The sequence below is a fragment of the Nomascus leucogenys genome, chromosome 4 (assembly GCF_006542625.1).
Source record: "Nomascus leucogenys isolate Asia chromosome 4, Asia_NLE_v1, whole genome shotgun sequence".
Lineage (NCBI taxonomy): Eukaryota > Metazoa > Chordata > Mammalia > Primates > Hylobatidae > Nomascus > Nomascus leucogenys.
In genome coordinates this window covers 38,023,575-38,045,117 of record NC_044384.1, presented here as the reverse complement: position 1 = coordinate 38,045,117, position 21,543 = coordinate 38,023,575, and the positions used below count along the sequence as shown (strand labels likewise).

At 38.9% G+C, this 21,543-nt stretch overlaps 1 pseudogene; it reads left to right on the top strand.

The window, feature by feature from the left end:
* The first annotated feature begins 301 nt into the window (after positions 1 to 301).
* Positions 302 to 1,166, top strand: LOC100601514 (annotated as a pseudogene).
* The last annotated feature ends 20,377 nt before the right edge of the window (positions 1,167 to 21,543 follow it).

Here is a 21,543-nt window from a genome sequence, read left to right as displayed (position 1 = left end):
CCACATTGCGTGTCCTCATTCCTTTCCTCTCAAGACCTCTTTCCTGCTCCCTGTCAACCCATAACCAAGCTCACCTCCTCCCAGAAGCCAGAACTGAGCAGAGCCCCAGACAGGGAACATTCCCTTGCTCCTAATATTCCTTTACACATGCACCCTCTAGACTGCCCTATGATCTGGATACTGACATATAGCAGAGCCTCTGCCTCCAGAAATGTGGAACATACTTCAAGATCCCCCGCAGAAGAGTGAAGTTAAAATAAAATGAGAATAAAGAATTTCATTAAGGCCTCCCCAGGCGGGGATGCTGGGGCTTGGCAGTGGGCTGAAGCAGCTCAGGGCAGCACTGAGTACTCAGGACTCCACTAGGCTCCCTCTCGGCACCAAGATGCATAAGAAAGCTGATGCGATGACTGAGGGTAAAAGCCAAATCAAGAAACCAGAGAGACCACTTCCTCCCTTAGGTCCTGTGGCAGTTGTTCCTATAGGTTGTGTCACCATAGCCATCCATGCCAAACCTGGCTCCGAACAAAATGCTGTAACGGATTTGACAGCAGAGGCGGTAAATGTGGCTATTGCAGCACCTCCATCAGTGGGGGAGGATAATGCTGAGCTTTATAGCTTATCTGTCCAAGGTCTTAGAACTCACGAAGAGTGATGTGGCTTTGGATAAGGGTGGTACATCACATGAAATGGTAGTGAAGCTTTTGGCCTCCACAACTCCAGAAGAAATCTTGAGGAAATTTAAAAAGAAAGCTGAGAAACAAAGCAAGAAATGGAAAATACATCCTTGAGAAACTTTTATTGCTAATGATGAAGAGGCTGTTACAAGCACGTTCAAATATATATATGTATTTGAATGTATATATATATATATATTTGAATAAGACTTCAAAAAGTAGACATTTAAAAAGTAATATACATTGAACACAGGTTCTAAAATCCCTGACCCCAAACAGCCTGGAGCATGTTACTCTGATTTTATGGCATTATAAAATAACAGAGCTGGAAAGAATATTCAAAGTGACCTGATTTAACAGCTTTCATTCTCTAGTGGGGCTTCTGATATCCAGGAGTTGACAGACTTGTTCAAGATCATAACATGCAAGATGGTGACTAAAACCCAACACCCTTGACTCCTTGTTGAATGCAGTTTATCCTGCTTGTAAATTAAAATTACCATATCTCCACAACAGTTCTGGAATTCTGGGGATTGCGTTCTAATCCCGTTTTACAAGTGACAGAAAATCTGTTACACTGCTTTGTAGTGTTACCTTATATGTTAAAATGCTTATCTACATGAAAAAAAATAATTTTTTACATCTTTTAAAGACTATATTTACCATTTTGTAAAAAAGTAATGAAAAATCGTAACATAATTAAAAGTGAATTATAATTTTTGAGAAAAAAAGAATTTCATTAAATGAAAGCTATCATGAATTTGCTTGACAGGAAGAAAATCTCTTCTTCACATGTTTCTAGGTTGAGTTTCCCATCCCTGTAAATAAGCTGTGCTGAGCTCTCTACCCTGTACTCCCAGTACATATCAATCACACACCCCATTTCCTTCAGTTCTAATACGTGCAAGGGCCTGTGCTTCATGCTCTGGAGAGATGTTCTCTAACTTTATGTGTTATTATCCCCTAACACGCTAGGTGCCTCCTCCCCAGGGTGCCTTTCACCCTGGACCTGGAACACCACTGTCTCCTAAATCCTTTCCTCACCCGATCTTCAAAACTTCAACCAAACCCAACCTCCTGGAAGTGTCTGACTTTTCAGCCTTTTCTTCTGAATTATTGTATTCCTAGTGTTTGGTAACACAGGATGAATTATTTGATACAGGATTTGGTGGTGTTCTTTGCTATACCCTATGTGTCAGATCTGTCTCCTCACCTCCCTACAGCTTTTCTAAGGAAGGATCTATGTCTTTTGCTCTTTCTGGAGCTCTTGCTGTGCTCAGGCCGCTGCCGCAGGCATACTAGGGAACCAAGAAACACTTCTTCCTTAACTGTTTTTTAAAAGGGAATAGAAACCTTGTTCTGTTTTGTCAGGTGCAAGGTAAACCAGAGACATAGTAATTCTCACAAAGTGGCAGAGACTCTGATTACATGAGCCTAGAAGCAAGCAAAAACGAGTGATAGACGGAAATAGAAAATGGAAGATCAACGAAGGGTGCTTAAATCAGTGAGTTTAGCATAAGATAGAAGTGAAAATATGGAGGCTGACTTCTTCTAGGAGTGTGTGGGAGTTTGAGAGACCCCAAAAGTGAGATAAATAAGTCAAGAGCAGGGACCACAGAGAAGATTGTGTTTCATGGCCAGCTCCTGGCCTGGAGCTCCATCATTCAACTGTGAAATGGGTACAGTGTCATTCTCACACTCCTACTTTAAGGACTTTTGCAAGACCTAATTATTTATTATTCATAAAGGGCTTTGAACTCTTCACATGAAAGGCACCAAGAGAAGTTCAAAGGATGAGTCAGTATCATTATTAGCTATAGTTCAACTCAAAGTGAGAGGAAAAAATATGACCATTTTCAGTGCACCTGTCGTCTTGGTCTTTTTTATCATTTGTAGGATTTTTGTGGCTAAATCAGAATTGCTCTTCATTACTTTTTCACTGGCAATTAAAAAAAGATCAAAATGGAACTTGTAACAAGGAATCTGAATACTAATTTTTGCTCTCTATAAAAAGGTAAAACATACTTCTCAGAAATATCTCGGGAATACTTTTCTCTTTAGACTATCTGCAAGAATTTCAGGGAATAGGTGACTTTACTGCCTTAGAAAAACTGGAGCTCGGAGAAACGGAGGAAGAAGGTAAAACTCACCAGTTTTAAATGTTGATTTTTTTTTCTTTTTTACACCAATTGCCAAACCTCCAAACTGCCAAAATGATGGAACATTTTTTTTTTAAGCTGAAGCTGTGAATAAAACTATCGTTCTTATTATCAAAATGCTGCCAACAATAAATCCTGACATATATTCTCTCTCTCCTTCTATCCACAACCCCCTTGCCCCAGCCAACAGCACAGTCTTTGGGAGGTGAGTTTCTCAAAGTTCCAATGGGACTGGAGTTTGATCATTTTCTTTGCTGTTCTGGCTCAAGCTTTCTTTGGGGTTTGTTTTCCATCATGGGCTGATGTCTGTGGGTCATGTCCTTCTCTTGCTGAGGTCTCTGTTTGCCTCTGGCTTTCTTTATTTCTTGCCTTTTTCTTGACCTGTTTGCTTTCAGGAATATCTTTACTGAGAATCTGCTCACTTCAAGCTTTAACAAAACGAGAATTAGGACCAACCACAGTCATTGCTCTCACTTCTTTCTTGCATTTCTCCTTTCTCTCTGACATACATTAGTTCATTCACCAAAGTGAACATGTGTGTTGGAGTTGCAAATGGAGATTAGGGATGAGCAAAAGGTGTCAGCTACTCAAACACCCTATTTCCTTCTCTATCTTAAATTAATCCTTCCTGGGAACCTTAATATGAATTTTTAAATAATGTTTAAAGATGACAAGTAGAGAATAAGTTGGCTTGAAAATAAACTGCCAAACTAGAATACTTTCTGCTCTGCCTGCCAAAACTGGGAGTTGAGAGGGCTCTGCACATCATTATCCTTCCACAATAGCAGATGCTGTCTAGGTGGCCCATCTGGATGGACTGCTAGGTAATCCATATTGTCCCTGATCCAAAAGAGTCATCGGATCTTGAACTGTGCTGTGGGCTTATTAGTAATTCACCAGAGGCTTTGTGTCCATATTCATGGTATTCACAAGTATTCTTTAAGGGGCTTTTCATGCCATAGCAATAATTGGGTACCACATGACTACTCAATCTAAAATATCTTAAATGTGTGTTTAATAATTCCTCTCTTTCTATAAATTATTTCTCCAGAATTTGTTGTTGGTTTTTGTTGTTGTTGCTAGGGGAGTATATTACACAATATAAACAACAAAAGGACCCCCATTTCAATAATACTTCCTTAAACATAATAATTTAAAAACAACCCTTAATGCTCAGAGAGATACAAGGGACAGTAACAATGAGAAACAGACCTTTTAAAAGACTCCATGATATTCTTCTTTCTTTATTCTCTGGCTCAGAATTCTATTTCTAAGAGAATCTCTATCTAAATGTTCCATTTTAAACACACATACACATGCAAATACCCCCTCCACTCTCACACCCTATACACAGATAAACATGGTACTTCTTATTAGCTTCACTTTTAATACCAATCCTTATTTTCAAATTTCCTCAGACATTATTTGTTCCCTTACAAAACATTATACTCATCTCTGACTTATCATCCATAACCAAACACTTGAAAACAAATTACTCAACCATTATATCCAGCACTAGAGTGGAGATGGGTGACCTATATTCTGATCCCAGCTTTGCAAATAATTAGTTTTGTGACCCAGAATAATTTACTCTCACTATGTCTAATTTCTTCATCAGTAAAAGACAGAACATTACTGTCTTGTCTATTTGCAAGGTTTTTGTAAGAAATACTTGAAAACTGAATATGAATTTGAAGTAGAATGCTTATTATTGTCCATATCTACCTTATGGCATCTCTGCTTCTGCCATCCTCTCTGATAGTGTCTCTGCTGATTGACACTTCTCCAATTTATTATTCACTCTTTCATTTATTGAACAAACATTTATCATATACCAACTCTACACCAGGCAGTGGAAACTCACAGACGCATGGAGAAGGCTGGCATCTCAGCTGAATATGGAACCCCTATATGAGAAGTACCCAAAATTGTGGAGGGCACCTACCCCAGAGGATGAAAACATAAAAGGATTCAAAGCAGTTCATCAGTATATATATGGAACGGACATGTACCTTATCGTGCTTTCCATCTCAGTCACTCACCATTCATTCCTCTTTCCTAATAGGATCTTCTTTTGAGGAATTTGCTCTTTCTTCATTGGCCAAGGAGCAGACTCAACCAATGTTGATTGGGTTCTGACCTAACACACAAAATTTGTTCTATGGTGGCAGAGAGCCTTTAAATAGTAGTAATTTACTGATTATTGACACAGCCTTTGACCCAGCTTTCTCTGACATAAGACTGTTGCAATCATTACACATCTTGCTCCTCCAGAACTGGCTCCATTTCTACACTCTTCCAAGCCTGGTTCTCAGTCCTTTATGTGAATTAGCAACATACTCCACTAAATATGATTTTTCCTTTAGGAGCTGGAGTTGCCTACAACACAACAAAACCATGTGTTAAAAAAATACACCTATATGCTAAATGTACTGTGCCTTTGTGAATATATCTGAAATATACAAGCCTAAGGTCTCAATCCATATTTACTCACTCAACCAACAAATATTCATTGAGCATAAACTATGCATCTGGCACTGTACCAGCTCACAGACAGGAGAGGAGGACAAGCAGTTAATAGGTAATTAGAAAGATAATGTGTGGGAAGGAAAAGAAGCTCCTGTTGAAGATAGTGGTGGCAGACTGAAACTGAGAGAAGACTTTCCATGAAGAAGTCATATTTTTCCTTTGACATAGGGGATGAGGAGGAGTCTGCTGGTTAGAGGGAATGGGGATGGAGTTCTAAAGTGAGGGAACAATAGGTCCCCCAAGGTAGAAAAGCATGCGCACAGCTTGTTCCTCTCCATTTCGTGCATCACCAAGCCGCAGAGCAAAGGGATATCAAGAGGAAGCTAGGAAGTAGAGTGTTATTCCTGGTCCCACAGCTAATTCACTGTGAACTTGAAAAGACAATTACTTTTTCAAAAAAATTCAATAGTTTTGGGATACCGGTGGTTTTCAGTTACTTGAATAAATTCCTTAGTGGTGATTTCTGAGATTTTATTGCACCTGTCACCTGAGTAATGTACACTGTACCCAATATGTAGTCTTTTATCCTTCAACCCCTCCCAACATTTACCTGCTGAGTCCCCAAAGTCCACAACATCACTTTTATGCCTTTGCAACCTCATAGCTTAGCTCCCATGAATAAGTGAGAACATAGATATTTGGTTTTCCATTCCTGAGTTACTTCACTTAGAATAATGGCCTCCAGCTCCATCTAAGTTGCTGCAGAAGACATTATTTTGTTCCTTTTTATGGCTGAGTAGTATTCCATGGTGTCTATATACCACATTTTCTTTATCCATTCATTAGTCAGTGGGCACTTAGGTTGGTTCCATATTTTTGCAATTACAATGTGCATGTGTCTTTTTCATGATGACTTCTTTTCATGTGGGTAAATACCCAGTAATGGGATTGCTGGATCAAATGGTAGTTCCCCTTTTAGTTCTTTAAGGAATGTCTATACTGTTTTCCATAGTGGTTCTACTAATTTACATTCCCACCAGCAGTGTAAAAGTGTTCTCTTTTCAGCACATCAAAGCCAACATCTATTGTCTTCTGACATTTTAATTACAGTCATTCTTGCAGGAGTAAGGTGGTATTTCATTGTGGTTTAATTTGCATTTCCCTGATGATTAGTGGTGTTGAGCATTTTTTCATATATTTGTTGACTGTTTCTACATCTTTTTTTGAGACATGTCTATTCATGTCCTTTGCCCAGTTTTTGATGGTATTATTTTGTTTTGTTTGTTTGTTTTGCTTATCTGTTTGAGTTCCTTGTAAATTCTGGATACTAGTCCTTTGTTAAATGCATAGTTTGTGAATATTTTCTCCCACTCTATGGGTTGTCTATTTACTCTGCTGATTATTTATTTTACTGTGCAGAAGCTATTTAATTTAATTTGCCATTATGTATTTATTGCTGTTTTTGTTGCATTTGCTTTTGGGGTCTTCGTCATGAATTCTTTGCCTAAGCCAATGACCAGAAAGGTTTTTTTCCAATGTTATTTTCTAGAATTTTTATGGTTTCAGGTCTTAGATTTAAGTCTTTGATCCATCTTGAGTTGGCTTTTGTGTAAGGTGAGAGATAGGGATCCAGTTTCATTCTTCTATACGTGGCTTGAAAAGGCAATTACTTTTGTATGCCTGTTCCCTTGTCTGTGAAATTAGGTTGGAGAGAAACGTAATACGGATGGTTTCTACTATTTTATGATTTTGTATATTTCTAATGTCTAGTATTAGATGAATAAAGGATGGGGCATCAGTCTCCTTTCTGCTGCTCCCTATGACATGAGAAGGTAATATAGGTACAGAAAATTTGTAGAAGTAAAAAGAGGACACAAAGGTTTGGATGAGTGGACTGTAAAAGGAAGAAAGGCAGAAAGTTGCCAAAGATGCCTGCACTGGTTTTTGGTTTATCAATAACTAATCCTACATAGTATTTGTTTCTTTCTTGCTTGCTATTCATTTTAAGACAGCACCTCTTTCATATTGCTTACACAATGCATTATATCTGTGTGTGGTGTGTCTCTGTGTTTGTACTGCTGGTTTTTTTTACTACTAATTTTTTAAATGGAATGCAGTTATAAGTAGGCCCAATGCCTCAAATCATATCCAAAAATTGGCAGAGTTGGTGATTCAGCATAACTGAAGTGACCCCATTGGATCAATTAATTACCAAAAATCCTACCTACCTGTTTAGAGAGGAATTTTCTGGGCAGTAGGGGGCAGTCAGCCAAGAAATCTACCTGTTGGTCATCAGTGAGGATGTGCATTTTCTCAGTTCATAGTCCTTTGCCCCTAACACCATTCTTCTCTGAATGACTAAAGAGATCTGAGCAAGGGACAGGTCAGAGCTGGGAGATGAGATAAGTACACCTCTGGGAGGACAGCCCTATGACCAGAGAAGAAAGAAAATGGTCTGAAAAGAAACCACCCTAATAAGATCTGAATTTCCTTTGAGTTTCAAGACATAAGAAATCCTTGCAAATCACTTTCTGTATAAAAAATGTAAGCACAAAACTGTAAGCAAGTCTGCTTCCCAATACAATTTACTGAAAGAAAAATGAATATTTAAAAAGCTTTGTTGATAGCTATGTACTATTCCCAGGTGTAAGAAGCAAAATCGAATTCAAACACGAGGTGAGCTCAGTTCCTACAAGGAGTTGATATAACCTCAGTAGTGTTAAGAAACACAACTTCCCGGACTGTGCAGGAAAAATATCTCACCAGAGGTCAGGAAAGCTGTGCCTCTCCAGGCATACTGTGGTGCACTCAAGACTGGGGAGCAGGACCTGTGGGGTCTGAAATGTAGCTTCATTCTCACTGCTCTCATTCTCGATGTTGCTCTTCTGATATATAATACACATCACCATCATTAAATCTTAGCCCACCCCTTTCCTACATATTGGAACTCCCTCTCCTTTTCTTCCCACTTGACTATGTACTACCCATCGCAAAGGTCAAGTTGATGTTTGGTTGGCAACCACTGGGAAGCTTTTCCAATTCAAACCAACCTTGTGTGGCATGTTTTCATCTAAATTCCTATGGAAACCACTGTATAAATCACGCATTTGGCACTTAAAGCATTCTTATTATTTTGAGTTAAATCAGATAGTTAATATGAAAATTCATTGAAAGTTATAAAGTGATAACCCAGCATTTTTCAAATCATATTCCACAATAAAACAAATAGTACTTTAAAAAAAAAAAAAAGGATTGCCTAGTAAGTGTGAGGAACAGGCAAAACTATTTATGGGGATAGAAATCAAATTTGTCGTTGCCCGTGAGAAGGGAAGTGAGGGGGAAGAGGACTGACTGGCAAGGACTGTGAGAAAGCTTTTGAGAGTGATAGAAATATTCTATATTTTGTTTGGGGTTTTGGCTACAAGAGAGTATCCATTGGTCAAAACTCGCCAAACTGTATATTTTTCTGTATGTAATTCCATCTCAGTGAAAAAGTTAAAAAGGTGTCTTTATCACAGAACTTCAAAAAGCTTCTATCAGGTTATTATACATTATAAACCTCCAGAAAGCAGATACAGCACCTTATTTGTCCAAAGTACCCTTCTTTTCTAAAGTGTTCTTGAGATAGCAGTAATCTATGGAAAGCTCTTTCTGTTATACAACATCTATTTTCTATTACTAAACTTGATTCTCCAGGGCAGAGACTGGTTTTGTGGCTCTCTGTACCCACAATCCCTGGCACAAGATCCCACGGACATTCAGTAAATGTGCCTTGTTTCTGCTCTGGCTGAAGATAATGATGTAGATGATGATGCAAAGTGTTATAATAAAGGTAAGGGTGACTTGCCCCAGGTCACAGCCTCAAGACCACAGTAATCTAAGCCCCAGGGATGAGCTCTCTTGCTACAGCAGCAGAATGGCAGGGGGGATATTTTGGTATGAGGGTTCTAATAGTGGCTCTCAAGTCTCAGGATGTGGCTGCATTCTCTAATCATGTAGAAGGTCACACTGCCAGTTTCTGAGAACTAATTCACTCATAAGACACCCATCAAACATTCTGGAGCTGGGCACTAGGGATTCCACAGTGAATAAAATGCAGTATTTGCCCTCAAAAAGCTCATGGCCTAGTGGGGTAGTGAGACAAAGAGATAACTTAAAATGCAAGCAAGCAGAAGCAGGGACTGTGTGAGCACAGGGCAGGCATAACTCATTTAGCTCCAGGAGGATTTAAGATACTGATATTTGCCAGTTGGAGATGGTGGTAGAAGTCATTCCCAGCTCAGATAAACATAATAGGGGGATAAGTTTGGAAAGTACTTTACATGTCAAATGAATGTAACTAATATGCTTTATCATCTTACACAGGTTATTTATCTTTAGCTACCTCATGCCAAAATAAACATAACAGTGGTTTGTTTGTGTCTAGTAAAGCTGGAACATAGAGTTTCTTGGGCATGAAGGAGATATGGTTGGGTGAGCTGGGGCCAGGATAGGAAGCTCTTGTGGATCATGTAAAGAAGACTGAACTTTTCCCCAGGACAACTTAAAGAGAGTGGCATAACCACATACATATTAGAATGTCACAGAAGTCTGGATCATACAGCTAATTTCGTATAGATTTGTGTTCTTCAAGTGATTTTTTTTTTCAGAATATTAGTCTCATTTCCTTAAATATATTGTAAACTACTTGAGGGCAAGATTTTTTTTTTCTTTTCTTTTTTTGAGACAGGGTTTCTTGCTCTGTCACCCAGCCTAGAGTGCAGTGGTGCAATCATGGCTCACTGCAGCCTCAACCGCCTGGGCTCAAGCAAATCCTCCCACCTCAGCCTCCCTAGTAGCTGGGACCACAGGCACATGCCACCATGCCCAACTGATTTTTTAACTTTTTTGTAAAGATGAGGTCTCACTATGTTACCCAGGCTGGTCTCAAACCCCTGGGCACAAGCAATCCTCCTACCTCGGCCTCTCAAAATGCTGGGATTGTAGGCAGGAGCCACCATACCTGGCCAGGGCAAAACTATTATCTCATGAAGCAAGCAGCAACATACTGAGGCCACACAAAATGTGCTTGATATGTATGTCTTAATTAATGATAATACTATTACCTGGCTTCTTTCTAAATATCTTAATAACATTTACAAAGTTTAATACTGTCACATTATAAAGCAGGGATCAGAAATCCTAGAGCACAGGATTTTGTATTTTATACATTTTACAAAGAGACATGGTTTTTATTTTCTGAAAGCCTTTACATTCACCCTGAAAACATGTAGGTGAGTGACTGTTGGAGAAGACTAGGCAACAGATGAGAAGGGCTGCTCATCAAAAGGCCAAGGTGGAATTGGGTAAGAGGAACCACTTAAGTGTAAGAGATCTAAAGAAAGTATATTACAAGGCAGGGGGAAACAAGAATGTGGCGAGAAACTAAAAGTTGGCCGAGGGAAAAGAATAGGTAAACTGATTAACACAATCTTGGTTAAAGATCTATTTACTAGTGAGTACAAATTCTTCTTCCGAGACCACTAGATTTAGTGTTCAAAGGAAAAAACAAATACACAAGTAAATTGAGAAAAATCAATGATGACTTTGTAGACTATTTAAGACTTGACCTGAGTGAGTTATTTTGTTGTTTTGTTTTGTTAATCGTTGCCTATAGGCAGAAACACACAACACAAACATACTTGGATTCTGATGTACCTCGGCCCTTCTTAGGATTCACAAGCCCTGGATATTGCCCTCTAGGCCACACAATCCTTCTTCTCCCTCACAAAGATAAATTTCATATCAGTCCGGCAGTCAGCCATCATTTATTCTCAGGGGAAGAGTATATAGCATGACCTCCCTTGAAATATTAGCTCTATTTACACGGGTTTGCGTGGACCACATTACTTATGAGTCACCAAGGGGAAACAGGGCCTCCGGTAGATAAAGCCATCAGCACAAACCTCTGTAAATAAATCGGAAATTTCAATGAAGGTCACGCCAGGCCTGATTTATTCCTCAGCACCCTATGAAATAATGTTGACCAGGTAAGTGGTTTCCATTTTTTCCTCCATCCACATAAGGGAGAACTTTTTCGCTCTAAGGAGCTTGTCTTTCATGTTACAATGAGCATCTCGCTAGAGAGAAAATACACCCTGAAGGAAATAACCTTTTATTATTATACTAGATACTCAATAGTGAAAGGCCAGATCATCTAGCAAGAATTTTGTTAATTGAATCTGGTGGTACAAGTTCTCATAACAGAATTTTATGGAAGAGCTATTGCTCAACCACAGAAACTGTTTTTTATTCAATAAACCGAAGTGGAGCACCTTCCTTTAGGAAGCATGTGCAGAGTATGAGGTTAAGCAATGTAAGGAAGATGAAGATGGCTATACCACGGTCCCTGAAAGCCTCCCCATGTCTCCATTGGAAACCCTCAACTATTCTGAAGCATCAAGAAAATGTCTATGGCATGTTGATAAACCAATTTGCTAAATAAATAATCATTCAGTCAAGCTACATGTATTGTGCATTTTCTGATCACCAGACTTTATGTTAAATACTGGAGAAAGGAGACAGGAGATGTGAAATGAAAACTGAAGAAATAATTTCTTACATTCAGAATCCTACAAGGCAGTCGAGTTTTATTGTATAAATAATCATTCCAGTGAGAAAAAAATAGCTAAACAAATTAGGTGTTGTTTTTGTTTTTAATTTTGAAGCTGAAAAGCCATATATCTTTTTTAAACTGAATTTTCTACTTTTCCATCTGTCCTATTACACATATCCCACATGTAGCAAAGAGACTTCAGGACACCAAAGAATTGCCTTCTAAGCAGGAAAAAATAAATTCTTGAGAGAATTGTTGAGAAAGGTAAAGAGAAGGCTTCAAAAATCAAAGATAAGAACTAGACATTAATTAGTTCTTCACAGAAGATAAGATGCCAATAATGCTGAAAGTTTGCATCAGGAATTCTCATTCCCTGTATGACTCTTCCAAGTTCGGTTGGAATTTACAGCATTAATGGTAACAGCCCCTGCTTTGATTTATATCCGGAATCATGATAAAAGACATCTCTTCAGTATGTGAGGGTGCCATTAGAAACTATAGCTGAGGAGAAAAGGAAGATGTCCCTCCTCCCAGTGTTAATAGAAACACCAATCAGACTCATTTTGAGAAAGGATTCTCTGGTTCCCTTTTAAAAACTCATTTATATGCAAGCAGTTGATAAGTTCCTTGGAAGACGCTTCTATCTGTTCATAAAACCTCGTCATATTAAGGAGCTCATTGTATACCCAAGAATGAAAAATGTGGATTTTGTTGCACAAGCTAGTTCTTATTTATACAGATTTCCTTGCCTTCACCCTCTCATAGTTTTCTAACTTTGTGCAGTTTCACTTTTCTTCTAACAAATATCTCTGCTGTTGGGGCATGGCCTCATACCCAGTAGAGGAAAACACAAAATGTTGGTCTTTCTATCTGTAGCAACTCTGATCTGCAGTAGGGTGTGAGCACCCATTCTAGATTTTATATATATACGTATATAATATATATATATACGTATATATATATATATATATATATATATATATATATATATATAAAATTTTCTTGGATTTTCAGTCCCTGCTTACAAAGGTTTCAGAACATTTTAACTGGTTAGGACATAAGCAGAAACCTGAGGGCTGCTAGTTGCCATGCTGTGGCACTTGCCTGTATCTTCTACCTTTTTTTCCATTCGATCAGGCTTTATGTGTGCTTTGATCCAGGCAAAACATAACAAAGATATTTTTCAGTTTCAAAACTCTAACTATGTATCCACCGAGGGCAAAGCTGAAAACCATCATTAGGCAACAATGATGCTTTGAAATTCTGGCTGTAGAATTTTGTGGAGCATACTCTCCTTCCCCTTTATGTGAATAAAACTCTTTATAATGCTTCAAATTCATAATGCCTCCCGGTTTCCCTGTAATGCAGCCTTGCTTTGTTATTCCCTCCTTGCTGCTAAAGAAACAGAGGACAAGAGTGGCTAAATAACTCACCCAAAGTTATTCACATGGATTAAAATGAGAATATTAAAACTATTGTAAAAAATGAAGTGAATGTTCGCTGCAGTCACAGATTCTTCCTGTGGCAATGCTAATACCTATTGCCTGAAATAAGTATTAGCATCAACTACTACCTGCCAGTTCAAACCTCGTGCCTTCTCTAAGACTAGCTCAGGTCCCACTTCCACAAGGTCCACTTCTTCCAAATTGGCCTTTGGATGAACCTCTCTAAGACTTATTAATGTCACAATCGAGCTCTTGAGCCTTTACTATGTCTGTTTCTATAAAGCCCAAATTGTCAAAGTCTTAAAGTTAGTAATATATCCCCTATTTCTTTCATTGTCTACAATGATACTCATCCTATATTATGATAACAGTAGTAGCTCAGTAATTATTTCATTGATTAACAAAAAGCAGTAGATTAAAAGTATAAAAAAAGCATGGACTTGAGTTGCCAATGATAAACTCTTTTGTACAAGTCTAAGTTTCAATGTTCTAATCTATAAAATGAAAATGTTAAATAATATGCTTTCCAATAGTGATCCTAAAAGTGGACTTCTATGATTGTATTGTTCTACTTGCACATACCCTTTGGAAGTGCCCAAAGGAGGGGAAGTTTTCCTATGTTTTCCCATTTCTTGCCCTTCTGCATTCCACATATTCCCTCAACCCTAATCCAACTAATTCACCACTTCCAGAAGGGCTTAGAGAGGTGTTACTGAATGACTACTAAATGAACTACTTCTAGTCTATTTAACTTGTCTACATTTGAAAACATATATTTCAAGACATATTGAAGCAAAGCTGAAGACTCTAAACATGGACTCATCAGCTACATGTTACTCTGTCTTCAGTATATGGAGAAGGAGCAGAGCCAAATACATTATTCTCGAATCTGGAAATAAAAATAGGGTGAACAGAAATTTTTTTTAAAGACATTGAAGTTGCATATAAAAGTTCTCAGTCACTGAATGAGGAAGTTTGTCTCTGACATGAGTTATTTCATGAGAGACAATGTGCATTCAATTTGACGTCATGAGATCTGACTTTTGGTTCAACTTCTGCTGTCTAAACAGATATTTAGCAAATTGAAAATAGTCTTTCATCTCCCTTCCAGCACTAACATTGTAACATTTGAGGGGTCTGATGGGGCCTCCTCTATCTCCAATGAGTAATTCCACACCTACGTTCCCAAGACCCCCTTTTCCTTCTGGGTAGTGTTCTCTTCCTCTAAACCATGCCCTCCTCAAACAGCTTCTAAAGGATGGACCTGTTCTAACAGATTCCATCTATATCAGTGTCACACGCATGTGCCTCGGCTCTTCAAAAACCTGCCACTGATGTAAAATACTTGACACATGAAGTAAGTTCATGCTGTCCATTCACATGCATACGTGAGAATACAGGATCTCCATGAAATCTGTCCAGCATGGAAAAAGAAGTGACTGTTGGATCACAGGAAGGAGTCACCCATGTTCCCTCTCTGTTGACCAACTTCCTCAATTTTCACCAGGTATCTGTTTTGCCCTATAAACTGACATGTTAAAAATATCAAATGGTGTACCAGAATTAAGGAAACCAATTGCACAAAACATTTTGCTAGTAATTTTCTACCAGTTTTACAACTCTCATTTTCCATAAGAAAGTGATGACATAGGACTGGCGCAGTGGTTCATGCCTGTAATCCCAACACTTTGGGAGGCCAAGGCAAGTGAATTGCTAGAGCTTGGGAGTTCAAGATCAGCCTGGCCAACATGGCAAAACCTTATCTCTGCAAAAAATACAAAAAAAATTAGATGGGCATGCTGGTAGTCCCAGCTACTCAGGAGGCCAAGACAGGAGGATCGCTTGAGCCCAGGAGGCAGAGGTTGCAGTGAGCCAAGATCGTGCCACTGCACTGCAGCCTGAGTAATAGAGTGAGACTCTGTCTTAAAAAAAAAAAGAAAAAGAAAAAGAAAGAAAGTGATGATATAACATAATGAATGGATTCACAAAGACCCAAAGCATGAAGTACCTTTCCTGGACTCAGTTCCTTCATCTATATAGTGAAATGGTTGTACATGTCCAAAATTACAGAAATGATTTAGTAACTTAAGGTGAATCAAGATAATAGACTATCATGCAGCCATTAAAATAAAAATTACAAAAACCTTATAATAACATGGAAAAAAATTCGAAGTCAATGTTACATAGTGGTAGAAAAATATTTTATTGCATTTTTGCTTCAGTAACCATGCAAATAAAAATGCATACACTACAAAAAAGGTGAAAATAACTATTTAGGGTAGTTTAACAATGGGTTATTTAAATGACTGATAGCAGCTTGAAAAATCAGCCTTTTCAATAAACAATGGAGTGGTTAGAATGATTGCTGCAGTCTCATCCAGCTATCAAACTCCATGATCCTTTGATAACACATTCATGTTAATGTGTTCAACAAGTATAAATGAGATAAGGAGCTCCTCATCAAGATAAAAGATCCATTTTAAAAATCTGGAGAAAGTGCCTTCATGAAAAAGCCATGACTGTATAGATTTGTTTCATGTAGTTTTAAAATAAGGGAAAGATGATATGTCCCTTCTCCGAAGTTTTTCCTGAATCCAGGAAGGATTAGGCAAACTAGTTCCTTCTTTGTATCTTTAATAGAGACAGCACTTTACACATGGCACAAGGACTGTTTGTTTGTACATCTGACTTTCTTTGGAAACCGTGACCCCCATGAAAGTAAACATACGACTTTATTCAATTTTGACTCTCCAGAACCCAGCAAAGTGCTTGGCATACAGATGGGGCCAAATTCAATGTTAGCTTTAAGAAATGAATAAATGAATAAGAGAAAATCAGTACAGGTGGATTAGCATCCTTCCTTTCAAGACAGATATACCACAGGTGCTCAAGGGCTTGGGTCCTATTCCAGGGCCAGTGGTTTTCTTTCTGTTTGTTTTCACCTCAAGCCATTTTCATATACATTGGCCACTAGGGTATCTTCTTGTTGCCAGAGAAACATGATTTACACTTCACCTCACAGGCTGAAGGTTTGGCAGACCAGACTCATTAAACTTCAGAATGTTACATGTTCCCTTTCCTTGCTTATTGTTTTAGTCAGCATTGCTAATAAACCACCCTTGCTCCTACTGATTTATTCTCTAGCTGGGCTCATCTTTACAGAGTATGCTAGAAGGTTCTCCAACAACCTCTTTCACTCCCATAGAAAGGACCATGAGTATGTTGGGGGCTGTGTTGGTCCTCTGATCTTCTTCAGAGAGAGAAACTATATTCCCTAAAGCACATTAATGTAGCATTTCTATCAGTGCCTCTAGGGCACCCAAAGAAGTAGTCCTGGACAGGAGTTCAATAGGGTTTCTGGATACAGAGGCATATATAAAAACAATTTGATTTTTAACTTATTGAGTTTTTAGTTCATAATTTTTTTTTTATTACTCAGAATACTCCCCATCCATTCTCTATCTTTAAAAGTTCTACTTGTGCCGGAAACAGTGGCTCATGCCTGTAATTTCAGTGTTTTGGGAGGCTGAGACGGGAGAATTGCTTGAGGCCAGGAGTTCATGACCAGCCTGGAAAACATAATGAGACCCCCTTTCCTACAAAAAAAAAAAAAAGAAAGAAAGAAAAAGAAAAAAATTTAAATAAAAAGTCGGGAACAGTGGCACATGCCTGTAGTCCCAGCTACTCGGGAGGCTGAGGCGAGAGGACTGTTTGAGCTGAGAATTTGAGGCTGCTGTGAGACATGATCACACCACTGCACTCCAGCCTGGGTGACAAAGTGAGACCCTGTCTCTTAAATAAATTAATTTAATTAAATTAGGAGTCATAAATAAATAAATAAATAACAAAAGTCCCTTGCTAATGGCTTTTCTAATCAGCATTAAATATTCCCAAATCTGTTTTTTCTAGATACCTCCTTGTCTCTCTCTTACTTCACAACTCAGCCCCTTCGAAGTGTTTTCCACAATTACTGTCTTCATTTCCTCTCAGCTTTCACCTTCCATACCCTCTTTAACTCACTGCTCCACCGAAACTGTTTTCCCAAAGGCCAGTGATGATCTCTGCCAGTAAATCCAGTGAACCTTTTACTCCACACATATTATGTGGCTCCTGCATCTATGGACAGTGTCCCCACTCCCTCACTGAAACACTTGTGTTCTCTTTCCTTGGCTTCTGGGAGACTCCAGTCATTTGGTTTTTCTTCTACCTCTCTAGCAATTTCTTCAGGGACTTTTCTTGTACCCACACCTTCAATATCAAGGTCTATCTGAGTTCTGTTTTCCCTTGCCTTTGTCTTCCTGGGTAAGTTCATCTATTCCCATGACTTCAGAATTTCCTATGTGCTGAAGATTTCCAGGCTGATCTTTTTCCTGAGCTCCAGAACCACCACACCATATAGTGAACACCTCCATTTGAACATCCCAGGGGCAACTCAAATTCAACATGTCAAAAACAAACCCATTATTCTACTTCCACACACGTACCCCTTTTATATTCTTCTTTATCTCTGTGAATGGTCAGACCATCTACCCCCTTACTTGAACTAGGAAGCTACTAGTCATCTCCAATTCTGTCTTTTCCTGCTCGTTTTGCTCTCCTACATCCAACCAATCGCCAAATCCTGTTACTTCACCTTTCTCAGTAGCTCAGATCCATTCACTTCTCTCTTTCCCAATGCTGATAACTTAGTTCAGGTTACCATCACCTTTCACCTGTACAATTTTGCTTATTTTACTGCTAAGCTTAAAAGATATAGTATAATGAGACCCATAATACGATAATTACCTTCTCCTTATAGCCAATTTTTTCCCATCAGCCTAAGTGTATCACAGTTCCATGTGGTTACTTTGTCTTGATCTTCACATTGGTTACAGATTTAAAATGTGGTCTTTCCTAGAAAAGCATTGTAACTTCAAGTATGCAATACATGGACTAGATATACAAGAATGCCACAACAGTTCAATAGTTTTCTCTACTCCCTGCTATCCTTAACTTTGCAATTGGAATTCACTTTCTGTCTCAAGCACAATTTCAGCTCCAACATGGTTTTAATCAACCAGGACTCAGAAGTACAGAGTATTACAAGTTCAGGCTCTAGAACCTATATGCTTAAGTTAGAATATTTACTGCATGACTCAGGGTAAAACATTTAACATCCCTGGGCCTAGTTTACCCATCAGTAATATAAGGATATTAATAGCATCTATCTCAAAAGATTATTAGGAGGATAAAATTTGTTACAAATGAGCACAATAAAAGTAAAGGAACTAGGTAAATGCCTGGCACACAGCAAAATCTGTTGGCCTTTTCTATGATTTTTTTTATTGGCTTATCTCTTCCCCTCTAGTTTTCCTGAGCCTACTCCTCATGCCCACAACTAAATTGCTCTCCTTCTATCACTAGCAGCACATTTTCTGGCATCCCCTCTTCTCTCCAGGCCAGCCTCACATCTGTACCCAAAGGTAGGTGTTATGAAATCAAAGAGTTGAGGCACAGATGTGATCCTAACAGTGAAAGAGTCAGTAAATGTCAGTGATATGGTTTGGGTCTCTGTCCCCGCCCAAATCTCATGGCTGACTGTCATCCCCAATGTTACAGGCAGGGCCTGGTGGGAGATAATTGGATCATGGAAGTGGATTTTCCCCTTGGTACTCTCATGACAACAGTAAGTTCTCATGAGAACTGGTTGTTTAAAAGTGTATAGCACCTCTCGCCCTTTCTCTTTCTGCTCTGGCCATGGGATGTGCCTGCTCCTCTTTCACCTTGTGCAATGATGGTAAGTTTCCTGAGGCCTCCCTAGAAGTCAAGCAGATGCATATTGCTTCCTGTACAGCATGCAGAACCATGAGCCAGTTGAACCTCTTTTATTTATAAATTGCCCAGTCTCTGGTATTTCTTTATAGCAGTGTGAGAACAGACTAATATAGTCAGAGACAGGACCAGATCCCAGTAGCTCAGAAATTTGCATTTAGGGCTCTTCTCTGCTTCTGGAAGAGATTTTTCTTTTTTGTTGAATAGGGAATACTTCCATGTGCTCTTCATGAAGCATTATTTCTAAATGAGAGAAAAAGGTGGCTGTCAAATGATGGCTCCATCCTGCCATGCTGCCTACAATTCTCATCATGAAAGAGGCTTCCTAAAACATCCTGGAGAAACTTTCTGAAGGGAGGTCATTCTTACCATCTTCCTTCCATGCCACTTTTTTTTGTTACCTCATAGTACCTTATTTATATTTCCATGAAAACTTAGCACATTTTATTATAGTGAATTGTTTCTGTGTCTCTCCCTAAATCCCACCCAATAGATAGTGAGCTGAGAAGGGAAATACATCTCACTAATCTTTAAGTTCCTAGTGCCCATCTTGAGGCCTGTCCCATGGAATATAATTCAATAAAAGTGTATTTTATGATTTAGTAAATATATTCTTGAACTGAATCAAAACACAAAGTATTTGAAAAATTGCAGTATCCCAAGGGAATGTTTTGGATGCTGCTGCACAAACCAGAATACATCAAAAGTCTCACGGGATTAAATCTAGACCAGCTGGTTTTTTGGCAGGACATGTTCAGCTGCAAATAACAAAATATCCAACTAAAAGTGCCTCAAATTTTGAGGGTGCTATATATTGCTTATTTCACAAGATGTTCAAAGGCAGACAGTCCCTGGGCATCAGTGAACCAAAGGAGAGATGACAAGGGTACAGAAAGATCAATTTTTTCTTCTCTGAAGCATAATCCAAATTGCCTTGCCAGCTTTTTCTCTCCTCCTTTTAAACTTCCATGGGCTGGGCACAGTGCCTCACGCCTGTAATCCCAGCACTTTCGGAGGCTGAGGCAGGCAGATCACAAGGTCAGGAGATCAAGACCATCCTGGCTCACACAATGAAACCCTGTCTCTACTAAAAATACAAAAAATTAGCCGGCTGTGGTGGCACGCACTGTAGTCCCAGCTACTCAGGAGGCTGAGGCAGGAGAATCACTTGAACCTGGGAGGCAGAGGTTGCAGTGAGCCAAGATTGTGCTACTGCACTCCAGCCTGGGCAACAGAGCCAGACTCTGTCTCAAAAAAATAAAATAAAATAAATAAATAAATAAATGTAAAAAATAAACTTCTGTGAAACTTCCTCCTAATACTACTTGTCCATAACTTGCTTCCGTTTTATGTCCATAGCTCATCTTCCCAAGTGGATGTTCAACTGGCCAGAGGAAGAATAGTGTCTTATATGTATTTGTATCTGCCCCTGTGATATTTATTCTGCCTTGGTTGGCATTTACAGCTCTGTCATCATTTGAGTAATTGATTGATTCAAAGTTTTACTCATGCCCCACACAGAACGGATTTCTACAACAAGTAATGCACGTTTATTATGGAACACAGGCTTCAGGTGGTGAGGGGGCAAAGTGTGCCCCTGTTCACCCAGCAAACAAACCCAAATCCACTTTAATTTTCTTGATTCTCTGGATGAATCTCTCATGAGGATGCATTTCTGGTGAGTTCCTCAGAGCATGCCTTTATGCTGCCAACATTGCCACAATTTTATCTGGATTGAGTTGAAGCCTTGTTGATTTAATCCAGAAATTTATTTCTGACAGCTGGGTAGCATTTGTCACTGTGTTTTGAATCCAAAGTCAGAGAGATTGAGAGTCGGTGTCATCACTGTTTGGGTGGTAGAGAACCACGAACATGGTTTATTTCCACCATAAATTGTTATTTGTTGTTTCTTACAATGCACATAAACCCATAGGCTAAACAACAAGAATACTTTATACATTTTACAAATAAAGACATGAATGCTCTGGAATGAATACTACTTTGTTGTCCAAGTTTGGGCGCTTCATTCAGACTACCTGTTCTCTTTAATCTAAACATTTTTCCCACTTATATCAGCCAGTGGTGCAAAAATTAAATATATGTGCCATCAAAACATCTCCCCTCTCTTGGCACATATTTAGTAGAGGACACTGCTCTTGGCCTCACATCTCACAGATTCCCTGACAGCCTCAGCAGGGAAGATATGAGAGACTATCCATAAAAAATGTGAGGTTAGTGTAGACATCCTGTCAATGAACAGAAAAGTAATTCAGAGCTCCTGCCAGAATTCTGCTCTCTATAATATTTACCAACTGAAGTCAATTTGGAAGAAAAGTCCCCATGCAGAGAAGCCAGGAGCCCTAAGCACATGAACACATGATTTTTCA